Consider the following 5,905-nt stretch of genomic DNA (forward strand, 5'->3'; position numbering starts at 1 on the left):
ATTTGCGACATTGGCTGTGAAATATGTTTGCTGTGAGGATATTTAGAGCAATTAATCAAGAAAACCTCTTTTTTCTTTCTTATAATGTCCAGACGGCGTCCTAGACGGTCCATTTTGGCTGCAGAAATGAAACGACAAACTTATCAGTGGCTTCTGGATAGCGTGTTCCTAATTTTTTGTTATTTCACAGCCTCAAAATGTTTACAGGGTTTGATATGGTGTTGATTCTGTGGCCCTTGGAGAAAGCGGACTATGTCCAATCTCATACTTTAGACCGGTCACAGCTGTAGCTTGACCAAAACATAAATTGAAGTCATGTGTAATTTCAATCAATCTCAAAACGACTTTTCTTTTCGTCCCGGTCAAAGTGATACCATGAGAACATTACAGAATTGTGTTGTGAGTGATGAATCCAGAGACAGTGGATTGGGAAATTATAAGCTTGGGCTGAAATGTTTTGCAGTTGAACCTGGCAGTGTTCGTGTAGTTTCAACATCTCCCTGTTTCACTGTTATAAGTCTTAAAGCCACAGGAATTGCCGTGGTGGGCTGCCAAAATCCAGTTCCTTTTTATGCAGGAGTAGGAATTATGGACAAAGAGCGCGAGGGAGTTACAATGGAGAGTTGAGTCCCTAAAACCAGGCAAGTTTTTATACGCCAGCCTGACCACAAACGTGTCCGCATTTCCTTAAATCTTGCCAGCTGTGTAAATAGACCAGCCTGCCTTTACACACAGGTCCTTTTCTATTCCGGCTTTGAACTTCTTTCGTATACGTTGTGTCTGTAATGTCATGTATACACCTAAAATGACCACAACCACAAATTTGCCAGACATTCCTGAACTACATGACCTTCAAGGTTCCTAGTACTTCAGAAGATCTAAAAAATCACCAATAACTTTGTGATAAAAGTACATTGCGATCCGAATTGAATATGAGCGCCCTGTTTGTGTACCCAAACACCAGGCTGTTTTTGTTCTGTTGTCACCTTGCAAACCATATATTAAGTTCAATTATGGTGTTGCGTACAGTGTGTGCCACCACGCATGTTTGTTGTCTTGCCTGGTTTCTGTGTACTGTACTCTAAGAAGGCACATTATTATTGAGGAATGCAGTGTGGTATGTTTTTCCCTCCCGTCAGAATGTAGTGACACACATTCGCCTCTCAAGAATTATAGCTCTCAGGCAACATAAACACTTCGTGCACGATTGTGTGCTTGGGAACAGCGAGTTCTGTGTTTTTTCTCCCAGGCCATTCCTGATGTGTTTCTAGGATTATTGTTGAGGCATGCTGTGTTTGAAAGATGACATGCCAGGCTTGCGTTTTTAAATATTTTCTCCATTGACCGACTGTTTTGGGCTGATGGAATGCCTAATGGGCATGTACTAATGTGCATCCCTAAAATTAAAAAAAATCATTTGTCATGTGACACACAGCAGCCACAATAGCACTTATGTTTTATTTATTTTTTCCTTTTTATTCGAAACATTCCCAAACGCATTAACTATGTCATGAAATATCTTGTTTCTCACCTTTATAGATTATGTTGATCTATAGTGGGCGATGGTCAAAATAACCTAATAATGTAATCTATTAACTATGCATAAAAACCTGTCTGTTTATGGGTGTCATGCTATAACATATTTTTAATACTACTGACTTTATATTTAATGTGAATTTAACATTAAAAGTTAATGTGAATAAAAATATTGCAAGTTAGGTTCTAATCACTTTCATTGTAGCTACAGAAAGAGAGCAAATAACATTTTCACTGGCAGTCTACTTCAAGTACTCTCAAAAACTCCCATTAAAATCACTGAAGCTGTTTACCCTATGAAATTAATATCTTACTTACAGATTCGTATACACATCTGCACTTTATTGTTTCTAACGAGAGAATTCGTCAGAAAGAGGTATTCAGTCAGCGAGCAAAGAAAACACCGGCATTTTAGCAGTGTCTCATCTGAACACCTCTGATTGGTCATTGCATTCATAAGCTCAAAAGCATTTACTGCATTTATGATACGAGCCCTCATGTTTTGCTTGTGGAGTTGTCACTGTAATACATATGACTTCTGACAAAAACAGATCTGAGTCACGTGTGAGCAAAAAAATCAGATTTGGGCCACATTTGCCTGCAGTGTGAACGTAGCCTAATCCGACAAACAAACCAGGCCAGAGTAGATTAACATTGGTGGACTTGAACTTGAAAATGGCATGTACTGACGTCTTTCCATGATTTAAATCGCGTTATACCTAATAAACAGAAAGAGATTATTAGTTCTCTAGCTGCTTTAACTGAGGTGATCAGTCACGATACATTAAAGAGCCACAAAACATTATTAATTGTTTGAATTTCTTAAAAAATGTCAAAATTTGAAAGCCGAGACTGTTTCATACCTGAAGTAACCTGCTCTGTCTTGTCTGTCAGTTTTCTCTTTGCTCCGTGATGTATTTTTCACTGTGTGAGAACATGATGTGTGGCGTGACTTTGGTATTTCTTGTTGGACATAGCAACAGTAACTAAGAGGGGCAGGTTACCACTTGATTTCAAACATACAGGGAATTTCTACACCCTCAGAGGCGATCTTGTGCATTTTTATCCACCAAAAGCTTTGTACGAAATTTCACATAGATGCCTTTTATTTGCAAGTGGTTGCATGTGGATGTGGAATTTCTTGAGATTAATTCTCTGTCTTTACCTGCGTGAGGCTTAAAGGAAACCAAATAATGACAATAGAAAGAAAAGAGGTGTATCATTCCTCATCACATCAGATAACAAACATCACCTTATCAGATCTTCTGACTCATGTGTTTGTAAATCGGTTGGATAAGCCCCAAAAGTGCGTGTGACAGTTTGATTCGCTCGACATGCAGACAAGGTGTAGCAAACAGATCGATCTCCTGTAAAGCTGTGTTTTTCATTTTTAGTGTGAGCCCAGGTATACCATTTGTGGTTTTGCACAATGCTTGATCAGATAGACTAGGCCTCCCTGCACTATTGGTTCACAGTTCACCCTGGTGCGCTCGCTGAGTGTGTGCGAGCGAGGGTTTTCAGCATGCGCATCTACAGGATGTGTGGTCTGTTAAACCGCATCTCAGTTTTAGTGTAGGCCAGCTCTCGTAGCAACCATGAGCTGCACACACCCAAAGCTGCACACTCTCAGCGAGATACTAATGCCAAGAGTTGTCACCTCTGTAAGACAATGAAAACATGATCGTGCTTTTTGACTTCTTGTTGTGTCAGTGAGCTCACCTGGTTAGCTGTAGGATTTCTCCTTGAGGGGTTTGTTGCAAAATACGTCACTCCGAAGATCTCCAGCATCCAAGATTGTACTTTGAATGTGAGGGAAATAAAAGTAAGATAAATAACATGGAGGAGAAATACAATAAACACTTCCTCTGTGGTTTTCATGAAGGCCTGATGTGCATTGGTATTCTTTGAATTACTTTTTTCTCGCTTTATCTGATGAGCAAGGTGGTTTGCTGCAATGGTTGCATAATGTGTAAAGGTGTTGCCTAAAGGTGTTTGTATTTGGATTTGACAGTTGTTTTTTATTTTGATTTATTTTTATTAGCAATAAGCCTTCACTAAAAAACACTATTTTCCTAATGCACTGGGACTTTTTTCCCAGCATGCACTGGGACATGAATAACTAATATGGTTTTATTGAATGTTAGTTTTATTCACATTGTTGTTGACTTTGTTGTCATGTTTAGTAACATGTCTTCTGATATCAGGATGATTAGTTTCTTTACTTAAAAAGATTAGTTAGCTGGTTGTTACCCATTGTGTCTTTAGTGCTTACTTAGTATTGCATTTTGAGTTTAAAAAAAAATAATATTTTATTTTATTATTATTACTTATTTTTTGCCTCAGGAGTGCTCGTGTATTGTTATCAGTAGGTTAAAACAAGTAGTTTGCTCTCCATGATGTTTATTTATCACCATTCATTATATTTTGTTATAGTATACATACTATCTTTATTTTTATTATTATTTATTATTTATTATTATTTGTTATTTATTTAATTATTTATCCTGTTTTTGTTTGTCAGGTTATTAAGTTAACTTGTTTATATATTTTTATTTATTTTATTTGATATTTTTATTGTATTGTTATATTTTTATTTATTTTAATATATTTATATATTTTATATATTTATTTTCTAATTTATTTTATTTTATTTTCAAATGTTTTTGTATTTTTGTTTATTATTTGTATTGTATTTTATTTTTTAGATCTTATCTATTTTATCATATTTTTTGTTTATAGCTTATTGCATTTTATCTTACATTTCTTTTAATTGTTTTCTTTTTATCTTTTTTCTTTTGTTTATTTTTTTTTTGTAAATCATGTAAATAACGGAGCAATTTGGAACAAACTCTTGTGTAGTTGGTTAAGAAATCTTTTTAGACTTAATCTAGTTAACTGTTGTAATGTTAGCAGTTCAGACACAACATTAAAAAAAAGAGCTATGGCAATTTTTGTTTTTTTAAACATCTACAAGCACTCTTTTTTTTTTTTTTTTTTTTTTACAGTGCCGGTGTGTCACAACTGCATGCAGCCATTTGTTCAGCAATACCACTAATGACCTACAAGTTACAGGGGTTGATGCGAAGGCTAAAGTGGCGGAGGGTCTAGCTGGGTGTTCCACGTGCAACCACCAGGCAGCCATGTGTCTTCAAACCCAATGGCTGTTTTATTAGAGCAGTAATTACACGTCAACTAGATGGGGGGGTCGGTCGGCGCTGCAACAACAGAGGGACCTCAAGGCACTTGCAGCCACTTATTACCGCTCAGATCAACGTCTCGATATAATGGCCTTAAACCGCTAGCGTGGCCTCTCTCATGGGGGTTTGGGCTTTGAATATGCAGGTCCCACTTATCTGGGGTTTGACAGTGCCTTCCTGCTCTGAGCTGGCTGTCCCCTGATCTGTGATTATGCTGTAATTAAGCGTCTGCGTGATGGGACATCAAACAGAACACAATTGTATTTTTTGGTATTCTCTGCAGAAGATCAGAAGGGAAGCAATGCCTTCCATCCTGTAGAGAAAATCGGCGAAAAGTCACAAAGGTGTTCAAGTAACTGAATCTGTGACAAAATGACTCACAATATCACACAATAGGATGATTCTTAAACTGAAATTGTTCATTGCACTAATGAAACGTTCACAGATGTGGCACTTTTTCACTCCCTCGGAAACGTGATGACTTTCAGAAGCGGTATTCACTTCCTTTTAACTGTTAGGTAAAGCAAGCTTGATATTATTTATGTCTGCTGAATACATTTTTAAAAAAGAAGCTTCTTCATTGGCATTTATGGTTCCATGAAGAAACTTTAACATTCAGGGAACCTTTAAATTACACAAAAGGTTCTTTATTGGAAGAAGGTTCTTTGGATTGTTCTTCAAACTACGAAAAAATGGTTCTTTTTAGAACCTATCACTGAAATGTTCTTTGAGGAACCCGAAATGGTTTTTCTGTTGCATTGGTAGCAGAAAAAGGTTCTTCGCATCTTCGTACTTTGAGAAAAATGGTTCTTTTTTAAGAACTGTAATTGAAAAGTTCTTTGAGGAACCCAAAATGGTTCATCTATTGTAGTGATACTCAAATCTGGCTCGTGGGATCCACTTTCCTGCAGAGTTTAGCTCCAACCCTGATCAAACTCACCTACCTGTGATTTTCTAATGATCCTGAAGACATTGATTAGCATGCTCAGGTGTGTTTGATTAGGGTTAGATCTAAACTCTGCAGGAAAGTGGATCTCGCGAGCCAGATTTGCGTATCCCTGATCTATTGCATCAGTATACACTCATAAAAATGAAAAGTTATTTATTGGCATTGATGGTTCCATGAAGAACCTTCAAACATCCATAGAAGCTTTCCAGTGTAGTTCTTTAAA

This window comes from Barbus barbus, assembly GCF_936440315.1.
Source record: "Barbus barbus genome assembly, chromosome: 9".
Classification (NCBI taxonomy): domain Eukaryota; kingdom Metazoa; phylum Chordata; class Actinopteri; order Cypriniformes; family Cyprinidae; genus Barbus; species Barbus barbus.